Here is a 16477-nt window from a genome sequence, read left to right on the forward strand (position 1 = left end):
ATAATGTTTCTGCAAATGATTGCACAGGTGGAGCTGAGAAGTACAGATGACACAAGTTAGTTAAGCAGGGGATTTGAACTGCAGCAACAATTTGAGGCCAAGCATCAAAACACTCACACTTCCCTTTCTTTTCTCTTTACATCTATTTAGTAAAATTCCAATCTCTGCAGGCTCTTGAGGTTTATTTTGCCCTTTATTGAGTAAATGTATTCAGAAAGTTTCAGAGATGCCCTAAACCACTGGATAAAATAGACGGAGGTTTAGAAGAAGGAGGAGGGCAGGGCTGGGAACACTGCTCATGTGGGTGGATAGTCTTGGAGAGCACAGGTCCCTTGAGGCTATGGGGTAATGAACTTCTGTCTTTCACTCAAATTAAAAGCGGCCCCCAGTTCCGTGTCACATTTGAATATCATTATAGCAACAGGGGAGGATGCACATACTGGATGTTGGAGGGACAAATACATAATGTGACTTCTTATACTCCTTCACAGCAGTATAAACTTTTTGTTATAAAGCACACCCAAGAAGTCTATGTGGGTGAGGAAATGCACCATCATGTGAATACAGAGCATCTAGTTAAGTACTGAAAGTGAGAATACAGAGAGCCAAGAAGTGAGAGTGATACAGCTTGCACCCGGCATCTCTGCAGGCTCCTGGCCGAGGCCAGCCAGGCTGGCAGTGTGTCGCCAGGGCACAGAATAGGTAACTACTCTATTTATTTCTTGCTTGTTTTTCAATCATGTTGGCTGCTGCTCTCCCTCACTCTGTGACACTGAAATTTTCTTTAGCTTTTCTAAGTCTTAGATAAACTTATACATAGGGATCCACTTCAAGCTGGTTCATGCTGCTTATCCCTGTGTCCAGGCACCCACCCCTCTCTGCTAACAGCTTACAGCCTGTGGCTTCTTCCCCAGACCCCTGCAGACAGGTATTAAAGTGCAGCTGGACCATCTGAATGGACTGGGGTGGGTCAGATGGCTGCAGACCTCCTCTGGTCTGGAGCCTGGTCTGATAGGACCACGGTCCCCACCAGGCCTCCTGAGCCCATCCTGCAACGTGAGGAAGGGCAGAGACTTCACTGTCAGGGCACATTTAACCAGAGGCCATCAGTCCCTTTTTACCATCTTTTTAAGGTTTTTTGGGTTCTGTTGCACACCAAAATGTGGGACGTATTAGTGACAGTAGCATGGTGCTGGTGTGTGCTGGGCACGGGAGTCCTCCCTCCTGGAAGAGGTCTGTGCTGAGCACCCTGCTCTGCACATAGCTTTTCACTGCAGATGCTGCCAAGCAGAGGCTTGAGCCTGAGGGTCTCACGTACCAAATCAGAGCCCCACACCTGTCTAATTTTAAGAAATGCCCCCTTCCTGCCAAATCTCCTTGTGAAACTTTTAAGGAAAATGATACATCCTGCCAAAATGTTACGGTGCAAACTTTTTAACCATTTGTAATCAGGAGATGGATTTCAAGCGAGGGAAAGGTCAACTCATCCGCTCAGTCCCCAGCTACATGTGGGCAAAGTGCCTAAGTGCCTGGCTGACTCCTTCACACTGTGTGTGCTACCACATGGCACAAGGATAGAATCATAGAATCATTTAAGTTGGAAAAGACCTTTAAGATCATCAAGTCCAACCATAAACCTAACACTGCCAAGTCCACCACTAAACTATGTCTGACAGCTCTGTCTTGCTCCCCAGACACCGATTCCTGAAATGCTGTGAACCTCGGGGCAAAGCAAGTCATTCCTGCAACAAGGATCTGGCCACCCTCTTCAGCCGAGGAGGAGTGCCAGGAGCCAGCTGGGCGATACGGGCCTCAAGCAGGTGTTGGAAAGCACAACAGGTTCGACAGAGCTCTGCGAGTCGGTTCCTTCTCCAAACAGGCACCTTTGCTAGTGTCCTCTGAGCACCTTGGGTATGAGCACAAGCAAACCCTCCCCATCATACACAACAAGTGATGACAACTGAGATCAAAAGATGCAGGGATGCATTAAAGCCACCTGTAGCCCATATGTACCTAGAAGGTACTGGAACATGAGCATAAGTGAAGGTGCACAAGTGTGGTCCATAACCCCAATCACCTAAGTCTTGGCACAAATTTTGGCCAGTCATTTGAGGAGTGGGTCATGAATGACCTAAGCCAGGCAGCCTTACTTGTGTTAGCAGTCCAGTGAATGACAAAGTTATGGGGAGAGACTGGATCCAAACTGAGAAGTGCATGCAGCTGGTATCCCATCACCACGCTCTTGCTCAGCGAAGGAGCATGCCCAGATCCATGTACAAATTTTTCTGTTGGTGTGTCTCATTTACATACATTTCATGTGTACACAGACGTAAATACATAGCTATCCACTTTTAACGTTGGATTAAAAACAAGCTTCCCAGCTCCTCTGGGGTTACAGACCAAGCTGTCCTGGTCCTTGATACGTGACAGCCTTGACCTGACTGTCAGAAGATACCTGACCTAGGCTATTCTATCCTCTCACACTGCTCTCGTGGGAGAAGAATTGCTTACCCCTATTTTCCTCCAAAAGGAAAAACTTTCCAGCTGCTTCCTTTGACTATTTTATCTTTTTCTACTATGCGTGTGTTCTTGAGAGGAGGGACAGTGCATCGCATGTAGCCATAGTCACTTGGTATTCAGGGGAAGTTCAGAGTTAGTGAGGCGCCTCTAGAGCAGCTGCAAAGGGCCTAATATAAATATGAAGAGCTGCCGAGATTCATGATTGCACCTGGCTGTCCTGCTGCTTTACAGCCACTGCAAATTAATTCTTTCTGCATGCGAGCAACTAAGTCAAGTCACTTAAACTAGTGGCCTCGTGCTGTCCTCTTAGGAAAAGAAATAGATGATCTGCACTGTAGAGACGTAGCCCTGTGCCAAGGGAGTCACCAGCTGCTCTGCTGTGACCTTCCATGGGTGCCCTAGGGAAGAAATTTCCGTTTAAAGTTCAGCTCCTGTATAACCCTTGATAAGGTTCAGTTACTGTCCTCTGGACCGGCATTCCCTGGATACGTGAAGGGCGCGCGTGGATCTGCTCCCCTGTCCTGGTAGAACTCCAGACGCAGGAAAGCAGAGGAAACAACTATATATTTTTCCATTGGTTTCACTGGAGCATGCTGGCTGCAGCTGGAACGGCAGGGAAAAAGGGACATAGCTTGTTTGGGGAGGGACATTGTTCAAAGTGGCAAAAGCTGCTTAAGAAGCTGCTGCTGAACGTCTGGTGACACAGCTACGTCCCTGAGGCCCCATTGCAGTAGATGCTGAGCAAGCTCTCGCTCCCGCAAGGAGCTCTCATCTGTGCAGCCACGCTGCCGTCACGCAATGAACCGTGCCTCCCATGCTGCATAGTATTAATGGAGACATCACCCTCTTTTGCTTTCTGGAGCGTCTGATTTATAGACACATACATCCAAAGCACTGCAGAGCCCCTGCGCAGCACGACAGTGTTTGTGGCACAGTATATCTAATCCCTGTAATGTACGCAAAGCTCTCAAAATGCTAACTTTTTATTTCAGTCTGAGAAAGAGAAATATATTCTCTCTGGACTGGAGACATCATTATCAGAGTTAATACTGTCAGAGAGAAATGTCTCAGGTGTGTTTCTGCCCTGTGCTATACTCCTGGGTATTCCTGCTGTGGGGGGATGATCCTCCAGGCGGGCCCTATGGCTTGTGGGAACATCACAAGAAGTTAGCACCTCTGCAAAGCGTGCCAACTGCGATGTCTATAGGTCCGTTTGCAGCAACCCACTATACATTGCTGCTCCTTCAAACGCATCTTTAGAGATTGGTGGCAGGCAACCAAGGGGAGTTAGGAAAGCAAAATACAGGGTTAGACGGCTCCACTGAGGTCCAGGGTGCAGAGTCAGGGCTCAGTTGCTCCCCTGAGATGATCTGTAAACTGAATCCCACACCTAGAAATGGGGGCAGAGCCCAGGCTGACTCCTGAGGCATTACCCAGTCCTGCTCCCTTGCCGAGGCAGAATCAGGTCCACCTGAGACATTCCTGGCTGATATTTTTAAGACTTTTTAATGTGTCCTAATGCCTCATTAAATGACTCTCTAATATCCCTAGATGATCTAAGTAAGTGCCTGAAATAGGTATTTGCTATTTAGGACATATTACTGATCAACGGTTCAATCCTTGTCAATATGATAGAGCCAAGAAGCCAGAAGCTCCCACTTCCCAGGGAACAAGGCTAATACACCAAGTAGGACCATCACCTGTGCTTTGTGTCCTGTTGAGAAGAGGACTGAAGGGGTGGGTGGAAATCCCTCAGACCTCCCATTGGTTCCCTACATCCTTGGTAGAAGGGGTAGTGTTAGGTGTCCTGCATCTCCCTCTGGAGTCGCTTTGTTCCCTACAGAAGCCAAGGGGAGACAGAGAAGTGTCTAAATCAAACAATCTGTGTCTTAAATGTCCTTAAATGGCCTGCAACCTTCCCCACCCAGTGCTGGGGTCTAACCGCTCAGGGTGGCAGTGCCTTCACCGGCTTCTGGGATCCAGCAGAGTGGATCTCACCTGAAGGAAATGAGAGCAAAATTGAATATTAGCAGAAAATTTGATGATATATCAATTCGAGCGTTATGAACCTGGTCGAGCACACAGTCCTAAACATACGCTCATGCTCGTTTCTTTTTAATGCCTGTGGCAATCATCTTTCTGCTTGACACAGGTTTCCTTTATCTGCAAAAGTAAAAATGCTATTATTGCTGGCCATAAAATTATTCAGCCCTTTTATACATAGCTATAGTAGTTGAAGTGCTCCACTGATTTTCAAGGATGCAATCAAGGATTTGTATGCAAACAGTGCGTAAATATGTACTTTCATTACTCAGATGTAGTTTGTCTATCAAATCTGTGGCCACCATGAATTTGCTGGTTTTGCAGAAGTGGCCTCAGCAAAAGCTTTCCCAAGACTCCCCGGCAGTAACAAATTCCACATTCTGTCTTCTGTCTGAATGAGCAATTTCTTCATCATCTCTTAATCTTCTTGAATGGCATTATATAAAAAACAGGCACTATTGAATTTTGCTGCAACATAAAGAAATCTCAAAATCTTTAAAGAAATGCCTGTAATTTTCAAAGAGGAATCATCCTTGCTTTTCAACTGCTTCATCAAACTAAGACCAGACTCTGCCATCTGCCTAACAAGAGTTTCTATGTGTTCATTTAATAAACATGTTATGGTACAAAACTGAAGAGAGTTAGGATAAATACTAGGATCTGTATATATTGATACTAGGATCAATATATTGAAAGAACACCCCAATTCCACACATTTACAGTCGTCTCTGATTTTCCTGGCACCAGTTTAGCTGTGGGGAATAATTTAAACTGGAACTCATGCTCCTGGCAAGGATGGAGCATTGTATATAGCATTGTACATGGCATAGCATAAAAATGTGTCCTGTTAAGGGTCTGCATTTGTATTCCCACTTGTATTAGTGGAATCATGATAATAAAGGGCTGAGGAACTGGACCTTGCTGGAATTCTTTGGTTATGGCATTTCACTTAGGACAAGTCTTTTTTCTCTTCTGTGTTATTTATTAATAGGAAATTTCCTAATATTAACACGATGCAGCTATTTCTACATCATGGAGATAAGCAGTTGGAGTTTTTTGCTTACTTCTGGCTAGGATGACAATGTTACTGCTCCATTTAAATTTGATGCTCAATTTGTATAACTGTAGAGGGATAAAAAAAATCCCGTTAAGAAATGATAAATGGTCAAGTCACAGAGATGAAATACAAACTTCTAAAACTAATTAATTCATTATCTTATCCTAACTCCCCAAACGACCGTCTTAATTGCAGCCTAATTCCTAATGACTGGGACAAAGAGGTCACATGTACCCTTGGAAGAGCTGAGTGACAAAACTTTTTGTGTTCAGCTAGCTATTCCTGAGTATTCTTGCTCAGAAGGCAGAGCTCAGCAGCAAAAAACAACATAGTGCTTTTGAGCTGCAGCAATAAGGTTTTTTCTTGAGTTAGCTGATGACCTTACCTCCGGCTCCGCACAGCCTTCAAAGCACTAAAACGAGTTCAACACACATGGCATTTGTGTAATACTTCTCACTGAATAAATGTGCTGTCAAGCATGTTGTTCGACTTTCCATGTCTCTTTACGAAGCTATTCCCTGCCTGTGAAAAGCTGCGTTCACCCAGATGTGTAAGTCATGCCTCGCACACATCGCTCCTGTCTGCCAGCGCCGGTTGTTGGACGCTGCAAACACCCAGGCACCAAGGAGCTGCAGCGCGCTGGGTGACCTCCCGCACCACAGCCCGACCCTCCCTCTCCTCCCCAGTTCAGAGGAACACGTTTTGGGGCCTCGGGCTTATTTGATGCCTCTGAAGGGTGAGGAAGAAAAGGCTGACATTTTGCTGGAAGAACCCCAGCGCAGAAAGGCTCCGACCAGGATCACTGAAATTTGCAGCTAAGCAGGCAGAGGTAGGACAGGCCTGATGCTATCTGCAGACTGGTCTTCCAGGGCGGGGGGAGAAGGCTAATCAGCACCGGGGTTAAAGTTAATGTAGACGACCACGGTGGGCACCAGCTCGCCTGTTCCCAAGCAGAGGTTTGTACTTGACCTCTCCCGGCGATGCCTGCATGCTCTCAGAGCTTATTCTAACATAAAGTGCTACTGAGCCATTCTTTCCCTGTGCATTTCACCCATGTAGCTGTTGCAAAGCCTTAGTCCTTGCATTACTCCTTTCTGCCCCGCTACATCCAGGGGAGCCCCACGTAGTCTGGATCTCTCTATTAGGAAACTGAAGTCATGTTTTATACTTTACATGGGTGAATATTCAACAGCCATGCAAAAGTCATGTTTGGGCTCAAGACTGATTTGATTTAAGACTCAATTTATCTTCATAAAAGAAAGTTTACGGTTGTGCTTTTCTATTTTGGCATACAATCAAAAGAGAGGCGTTAAAACCTTTCAGGAAGAGCCATGTCTAAAGACACTAACCTTAGAAAATGGGGAACCTTAAAACATAGTGTGGATATCTACCCCCAGCAAGCTTAGGTGTCCAACATTTGAAGCTCACGTGTGAAGGCTTATATGCAGCATTGCAGTGAATAATACGTGTATTAACAAAGAACCGTATTCAAACTGCCTTCCTGAGGAGCTCAGCGTGAGGATTGCAATGTATTTTAATTCAAGAGAGCAGTGAGCGATTCGGACGGCTGCCCCATTGCGACTGCCTGCACGCGTGGCAGGGAAGTGGCGAGGCCGGTCCACGCGGGCAGCCTGCCCGGCAGCTTCAGGGCACCGCTTATTTTCTGAGCGTATGTTCTGGGATTGCAACGGCAATGCATCGTTGCTGTGCATCGGGACGTGCTGTGGGTATAGCCGTTGCTTCCTGAGACACAGCTCACCCTGAACCAGGGATGACTCCTGTTTTCAGCAGGAGGCTCCTGTTGTCCTCAGAAGACAGGCTCTTGATGAGCCTGGACTACATTTTGGGCTGAATGTAGTCAAAATGGGTGAAGTGCAAATAAAAGGGTGCTGATTCAGGTGTTACAAGGAGTTGGGGTTTTGCAAAGAAGTAGATACAAAATGAGAAAGCTGTAACTCCCAAGCGCGGTTGGCAGATGGGCCATTACCCTTCACGAATTGCTGCGGCTCCAGTGTCAATACCAACTTTGTGCTCCGCTTTGATTCGTTATGTCTTTCTCAGATGTCACTATGGTGTGTGCTTAAATAAGATCCCCATTCCAGAAAGTTCATTTATATGGTATTTATATGGCGGAGACATCTGTCTCTTTCTTTCGTGAGCCTGTGTTCTGGTTTTGATTTAGTGTATCGGGTCCCTTTAGTGCCAAGAAAACACTCTGCTCCTCTCTGGCTGATAAATTCTGATGATTGCTCTCGTTCTGTTTTCTTATGTGAGGAGACATTTTAATACTGCCTTCTCATCCATCAAAACTCTTCTTCATCTCAGGGACTCAGGCAACTATCTATTTGGGAAGTGATTTCTTGTAAGTGTCATTTTCTAAAGGTGAACTCCTCCTGGCCACCGCTTTTAATCATATTTTAATGGCAAAGGGCTTGCAGAGACATTATGTAATCAAAAAGATGGCTTTGCACATCCTCCCAAGGGTTTTGCCACAGTTGGACTCAGCCTGCTTTCCCTCTCCCTTGCCTAGCAATCATGGAGAGGAAGGGAAGGGTGCTCTTCACTTCAAGCTGAACATTTTTCAAGCTCGGAGTTGGCTATTCACCCAAAATGTAAAGCAGGAAACAATTCCTGGAATCTGTGAGTCTCATCTCGAGAAGAGACGTGTATTTACATTCATAACCACCAAAAGGATTTAATTTCTTACAACGAGTCTGCGGTTCACAGTAAATAGCTATTTGTCCTCATGTCCAGGGAACAATAAGATTGCAATTGCTTTCTGCTGGCAGGAATCAAAGATCTTGCTTTTGTCAGTAGGTCTTTGATATGCAGGAGCAGCCATGCAGACGGCGAAAGCAGCCTTATACCACTTCTCTGCACCTGGGCCACCTCGTAGGTGAGCAATTAGCAGGCTCTGGTTCGACAGCCTCCAGAGACCGGTGACACCAAACATTGCTGTTCTTAATAAACAAGTGAAGAATAACGAGGCTAGGGACAACCTGAAATGTGCTTCAGCGCAGTTCGTGTCTGCGTAGCATCTATTTTTCTTTTGTCAGGCTCCATTTTAGGCACTTTGAGCAAAGCATCTTTTTTGAGTCTTGTGTTTTCAAACCAACAGTGTGTTTGGCCCAGGAGCCAGAGCTGGTGCTGGCTGTTTGCCAGGAATCACAGACAATACAGTTTGGTGGATAATCAGTCCTTAAACAATATTGAAGGAAAACCACCTTTGTTTCCAGATCTCAGCGCTTTGTGCGTTGGCCGGCCCCAGGAAGGGCCCCTGGCACCTGGGAGGTTTTTTGCTCTGGCAGGAGGCGTCACTGGGTGCGGAGGTGCAGCTGAGCAGTGTGTCGCTCCTTCCTCACCACTTCACAAGTTGCTGGTGAGGATTAGTGCGACAGTTACGCTTGAAATATTTTGCTGCTGCATCCCTTGATTTCTTTTTGCTGCTCCTTTCCAGCCCCACTGCAAATGAAGCTCTAAACTTTATCCTTCTCTTAACCCTAACCCTAATTTTAACCCTAAACCTAGCTGGGGCTGAACCAGTTTTCCTCTGGCCATTACCCAGACAAAATATTTCTCACAGCCACCATCTCTGCAGCTTCTGCTTTCCTTTTGCAAGCCCATTCCACCCTCACTGCCACGGGAGTAGTGGCATTTCTTTCTTTCAACCCTGACCCTAGACACAGGTTGAGAAGTCCTCCCAGACCTGCATTAGGGGAAAAAAAAAAGTAGTCTTTTTTTTCCTCTAGGGATAGGGCTAGAGAAGGGTTAGGATTAGGGGTAGATGTAGAGTAAGGGTTAGAAATGGGTTAGGGTTTGGGTTAGGGCTGATAGAAAGGGAAAGCTCTTGCTTTGCCCAGGGGGCTACAGCTTTTGGAACAGTTCCTAGTGGCTTCCTCACTCCCGAGATCCCCCGGGGAAACCCCTTTCTAGTCCATTGCAAGGAGATGATTATTTCATAACAAAATGAGGTGGTGCATTCCCGTAAAAAATAACTTGTTTCCTGGTTTCGTTCCAAGTACAGATGAAGCAGAGATAGATTTATCACAATTCCTTGTAAGACTTCATCTGAAAGTTGGTTGATTTTTCTTTCTACAGTTTCCCTTTTCTAGCCCCAGGCATAGAGAGCTGCAGAGGGCACCCGGACGGGGACCTTGTTCACAGCAGCGTGGAGCATCTCTCTGCCCTCTGACTCTGTGGGGCAGGTTTGTGTGCTATTTTGCTGGAGCAAAATAGGTCTAGTATGATTGAGATGCTTATGTTGTAGCATCTCTGGGGGTGTAAGTCTTTGGGGAGTAAAGGTTTCCTTTATGGTACAAAACCCTTTTCTGAGCGTGGTGACTGAGAAAAAAACAAATGGCAATGTGGATAGTGTATTAACACGATCACAACAGGCTGCTTCTCTTCCCCCACAGATGCTGGAGAAAGGAAATCTGAGTGGAGAGGGCTGGATTTTGTTAAATCATTGCTGAGTGGTCTCATGTACCTTCTGTTCATTTATCTTTGGGCCACCATTTTCTTCCATCTGCACTGAAGAACAAGTGCATAGCCCTGAACCCAGCATGGTGACACGCTGTAGACAGTGTTGGAAAGGCAGCTATTGCCATGTTATATCTGTTTTTCCCTTGATCTCGCAGGCCAGCAGATTCGCTCTGGATTTCGCAAAGTCTCCCTTGTTTTGTTTTTTTGTTGTTTTCATAATACTCCATACGAGCTCTTTGGTAAATTGCCACTGCAATTTTTTCCACTTACATCATAGTTTTTTAATACTTCAGTTCTGAAGTACCATAAAACCTAGATTAATAGTATAATGGGAATGTGGAGAGCTGTGACATACAAGCACTAGGTGTCCACGAAGCACAATTATAATACTGAGCTAATCAGCGCTGCATTCAGTTGACTAAATTCCCACCTTTTAAATGACAGCAAAAAAACTCCACACAAGAAAAATTAAGAATGATACAAATTCAGGGAAAAGTCAAGACAAGTTCATCTGTTTCTGTGGGCAATGTGTCAGTGCTGTCCTGTTGATTAAAGCCAGTACTATTATTGTACATCAAGCTTCCCAGCTCCTGCCGGTTTAAAGGCACAGGTAGGTAACACACGGCTCGTAACGGAGGAGTTTAGGATGGGATGGGGGGAAATGGTGCGCGGGAGCTAGCAGGGATGATGGATACTGGTACCCCCAACCCTCTGCATCTCCGCAGGCAAAACCACTTTGTTTGAGACCTGCTTCGTCAGACTGATGTCCCCATGCAAAGGTACGGATGATGGAAATCTTGCATTTCTACAGATCACCTCTAAAGGTTTTAGGTTTTCTGTCATGGGCTCCCTTAACCTTTCATGTTACATCGGTACATGCTCAGCAAATCTGAAGGCAGAACTGCACATCGGATAGGTCAGATGAGTATTAGCTGATCTCAAAGCGTAAACTATATTTAAAAGGAAAACATTGTCCTCCTTGATCTGTTGCTTACAGTTTTTTTCCCTTTTAATTTTAAATTTTGTGTCAAAACAGAGTAATTCCCAGAAAATGCCCCTGTCATCCTCTTGCTCTTCCAAACATGGGCTGTATTCAGGGCACAATGGTTGGAGTGGCCCTAATGAAGTTTTACCTCTTGTTAAATAGGAACTTTACCCATGTTAAGCAGCAGTTTTAGCCTGGTGGTGGTGGCCAAGCCAGGCACGCCGGGTGCTCTTTGGCTATTGCACTGATTCCCCACCAGCGACCGGTCCCTGTCTCAGCTCTGCTGCTCTCGACCTTTTGGGACCTTATTAGCAGGTCATCACTCAACCCGCAGACCACCATTTATATATTTGTTTCTAGCTTTCCCTCTCTATGCACAGAGAGACCCTTGAAATGCAAATATCCCTTGTGATTTTTGATGACCGGTGGTCTCTGCGTGTGAGCGAGGTGGCACAGACAAAATAGTCCTCAGGAACTTGTCCGGACCCTCCATTTCAGCACCTTCTGAACTCCAGTGGCATAGGGCTCTGTTGTAAAAATCAACTAAGAAAGGCTGGATTATCCTTCACTGAGTGGAGCACATCAAGAGAAAATAAAAAATGAGGCCCTGTTTTCATCCACAGAAGCTGTCATGATTTATTTGCTGTCGTTTGAATCTCCATTAAAAGGCTTGCTGCGACTTCACCAATTTCTTTCCATTCTGACTGTCTCGTCCTCTGCTGATATTTGAGGCCTGGCTTGTTAGATCTGAATTTGAAAGATATGTAGCCACCAGAGCCTGGCAGCGTGCTAGCATTAACTTCTCCTGCCCAACGGGCTTTTGCTGGTCCTTTATGGAAGATGAAAACTGACGAATCAACTTCAGAGGCTTTCTGGATTACACAAAACCCATCCTTCTTGCTACCCAAGTGAAGCAACAAGCCCGGCTAATGAACCCATCGGAGGAGGGCTGCGTCTGCCGCTCTGTGGCGACCACATCCAGAGCGGCTGTGAACTTTTTGAGCAGCCATTTCTAATTTGGGAAGTCTCAGATTTATGTAGCTATTTTCTTGTTTTAAAAGAAGTCAATACGTATTCACAGTTTGACCCCCATTAAGGGCCAAAGTGACGCCACATTTCGCCAGGAGATTGTTAATGCTATCAATTTTTCAGCTTTCCTACTTTATTTTCAGCGTGTCATGTCCCTTCATATTTAGCATGTGCTGAGGGACCACTGGAATTCAATTACTGCCTGTCACTGCTGTTTATATTGATTTATAGATCATCCATTTTGACAAGTTCGCCAAGCTTTAATATGCCTTAATAGCTTTATTGTTTATTAATAGTAATGCAGGGGTCCTGCATTAAATGTCAGCCCTTTCCTTCGGCGGCAGGCTGCGGGCTGCGGAGGATCGGCAGGCAGGTGGCCATGACCGGGCGCCCGGCAGCACCCGCCTCCCCCTGCCCAAATGCCACCGGCACCAATTCCTTTGATTAATGACCTCCACGGATTTCCTTCAGTGCTTCCAACAGGGAATTAAGAAGAGATTGTCTAACAGTCGCTTGTCAGGAGGACTAACGTGCCCGGTCGTACCAGCAGGGTACGGCGTGCCGGAGCTGCCGGTGCCGCGGTGCCTCCGGGCACTGGGGAGCCCCACAGCACACGGCGCCTGGCTCAGCACACGCAGACCACGATGTTCCCTAGAAAGGATGAGGATTACACTGCCGCTAGTTAGCATATCTGAACAGAGTAATTTAACCAAGAGCATTATGGAGAATATAGAGGTGAAAAGTATATGTGCATCACAGGGCTTTTTTTATGGCAAGCTATGTAGAGTTTTATAATGAGGGCAGAGTTCGCTGGCAATTATTGCCTAGGAAAGTTTCCATGGATGGCTATTTTTCTTTCCCTTCTTGCCAGCTGGCTGTTTGAAATATCAATTTACCATAGGAAAAATCCTCCTCAAAAGCAGGGGTCCCCAGGCACCATGGGTCAGGGATATTTCAATGGGACAATGCTGTAAGAAAAAGAAATATCCTGAACAGTAACATAACGTCTTGTATTTTTTAGGCATAAGCTGTTACATGCCGGTAGGATAAATGATGAACAGCAGCACATTTCTGAGTATTGTCTGCCTAAAAATATACAGGCCCAATTTTTCGATGGAAGCTGTAGCTGTTGCTGTGCGCGCAGGTTTGTGTGTTTTCCCCGCGCCGCCGTGAGCCGCCCCTTGCGGCCCTGAGCACGGCGGTCTGTTTTTCAGAGTTGTTTGCAATCCCAGGATGGCTACAGGAGAAAGCTGCTGCAGCGCAGAGGTGCGGAGCTGAGCTGTTTACCCAAGCCGGGGAAACATGAGGTGCAAATTCTTTCCCGAAAAGCAGCTCTCAGCAATTCAGGTTCCGTCGTGCAGCGTTGCTCTCTCCTGTGAGCTGCTGACAACGGCAGCCGAGGACTCCTTGCTTTCAAGACCCTTCCAGAAAGGTTCCTCCTTCCTGGTATCTTGCTCAGCAGTGCTGAGCACCTTCAGAGGAATAAAATTATGTGCTCATTTCTGCCTTGGTCGGCTGCATTTCCCCAGGAGCATTAGTTCATATACTCCTCTTGCCTTGACTAAAATGATGAGAAATGGATAGCACTTATACTCTGTCTTTCTCTCTCACACACACACGCAAATACACACATAGACATATTTAAAGAGACAGCCCAAAACTTAAGTTATAGCATAGAAAAACAACTAAAGGTGATTTTTCTTTTCTGCCTCAAATTCAGTTTTCGAAGTGAATGCAGTGGGAGTCGCCACTTTTGCTGATGAGATGTGACCTGTTTTAATCACTGCTGTCCACTGTCAGGTATGTCAGGCAATTTAGCTTCAGGTGCATAATGGCAAATTATTATAGAGACAGAATGATTTTAAGTTTCTAGACAGTGGGAGCATTCCCAGAATCCATTACTGCCTGATTAAATTACCCAGATTTCTGTGTGTGAAGGTTTTGTACAGCAGCATGTAATCCACGAGAGTAACTAATCATATCATATTGATTTAGATGCTGCTAGAATGGGAAATCTAATTGTAATACTGTGAAAGCTTCCTGGGGAATCTGTACTAATGATTGCATTTGTAATCCCATTTGCAGGTGAAAGTTCTGAAGCGCAGCTGTGAGATGAATAGCAATGACGCCGGTTTGGACATAGCCCTGCAAAATCAGGCTGCAAAAGATGAGACGGGCAGAGGTTGTCTCGATGACTTAGCAGCAAGTCTTCATCCTTCTGGTTTTCTCCATTGATGCTTTCTGTAGCTTATACAAAAAGAAATGTGAGCAAAATTTGCAGGTAAAGGTGAGAAAGGCAGCAGGATTCAGCCCCTGTCCTGCTAAACTTCAGCGTTCATCCCAGGAGCCAGCACTGCGCTCTGAGCTCTGCTGTGGATTTGCTGGGACACCACTTCTTTGCTTTCTCTCTTCTTTTTATCTGAGGACAAACACATTTGAAAAGCACTTTTCATTCAGGGGAATGAAATGCTTACCTGGTTTTCATTCAAATTCTTTATTGTTGTTTTATTCTTCTTTAAATACGAATTTCTACAGCGCTTCTTTTGTGTTTGGTGATTGCCAGCAACTTGATCTGCCTTGACCTTTCATGTCTGTGCTCTGGCAATGTTATCCCCCCTTTTTTTTTCCTTTCTGGAATATGTGGGCTATTAACATGTGAATTATATGAACTGCCTTTTATCTTTCCTCTTTGTGGCACTACAGCAGAGCTGTATAAATATAAAGACATAATGTGATGAATTGTTTAGCTCGCTTACTGTCATGGGATTTTTTGTAGCTGTTGTTTTTTTACTTTTCTGACCTGTTTATAAAGAAATATAAATAATCCTGCCAAGCTAACCCTTGCATCTCTTGCACACGCCAGAGCCTGTGAGCTGGTTCGATGGGCGAGAGGGCACAACTGCTTGGGAGAAGAGCTGCCCACCAGGCTTTGACAAGGGCTTGAAACACTTGTGTAGGTCAGGTGCAGCAAGCCTTCCGTTTGGGAGACAGGTCCCTGCAGGTCACTGAAAACCTCCTTTCCAACACGCGATGGGGCTTAGCTCGCTTTCCCTCTTTGGTTTCCAGTGGCGTCTGATTTTCAAGGACCAAACAGCCGTGCCCCTTACAGGTGAGGTCTGGTTTTGACTCTGGGTTAGTGCCTGCTTTTGGAGGACCGTGGCGGGGATACCCTCGCCCTGCCCTTGCGAGCTGACTCTGGCCGATGCCAGGCTGGCTTTCACAGCCCCGCGCCCTCTCCTGCTCGCCCTGGAGCGCACGTCAGGGAGCTGCCCAGGGGCACGCGCGCTGCCAGAGAGCGCCCATCACCTGGCCGAGCACCCCAGTGGGGTGAGGAGCAGGGCCTGGGACACGGATTTTCCCAGGGAGCCAGCCCAAAGCAGGACTAATGGCAACAGATGTAAACCACAAATTTAATATGCATCCTTCCTGCGGGTGCTCTGCAAACCCACCAAGTCCTGCTGTGCATCGGAGCTTGTGTAAAGGAGCGTGGTGGCCCAGCTGCCCCTCCCGAGGCGGGGACATCACCGCTGCAGCAGTTCAGTGCTTCCCAGTTTGCTCTTTTTGTCTTTGCTTTGGGTGAGCAGGTACGAGGCAGGATAAACGGGGGCCCTGGGCTCCAAACAGGTTTTAAACTTTTTTACAGTGAAACATTCATTATTTTTGTTGCAGTGTATTTTCTTGCACAGTTCAGATGTAGTTTAATCACAACAGAGATATTGAGTATTATAAAAGACCCAAGAAAACTCTGAGAGTTTAAAATAAACCCCTATATAGTTCCCAGTCATGAACAGACTGCCTTTATATTGGGGAGATCAACAAAACTGAAAATTAGTTAACCACAATCTAAATAACCTTTAGGATATTCAGTGATGTATAGGAAAGCATTTTGCAAGAATGTTTAATAGATGACTGCTATCCTGTCTATTAGGTGTCACTAAAACCCATAGGTGTTTACTCAATGTAGAGACCTCTCAAAGTTTTAGACAGCATTTGAATTTAAGATAAACTACGGTTTGGTTCCTTGACAGGTAAGCAAAGGTCTAAATGCCTTGGAAAGTCACGCTGTGGTTGATTATTTTTGGTAATACGGATTCCCGACAGCTGTGGATCGTGTTTCTGAAGAGGGTCTGCGACCCGAGTCAGTTCCTGAGGCAGGCGTGATCCCTGCCAGGCAGGTAGGGTGGGACGGAAGGAAGGAAGCAAGCAGGCAAACAAGCCTGGTTCATGTGCTGTGATCCTGTACTCAAGGACCACTATAAATGTGTCATTAAAACATATGACACTAAAAATATACACAGATTTTCTGCATCACTGAGTTCTTCCCAGGGAACCATCCAGCAGCGCCCCAGATATCTGCTGCT

Source organism: Calonectris borealis, chromosome 1 (assembly GCF_964195595.1).
Source record: "Calonectris borealis chromosome 1, bCalBor7.hap1.2, whole genome shotgun sequence".
NCBI lineage: Eukaryota > Metazoa > Chordata > Aves > Procellariiformes > Procellariidae > Calonectris > Calonectris borealis.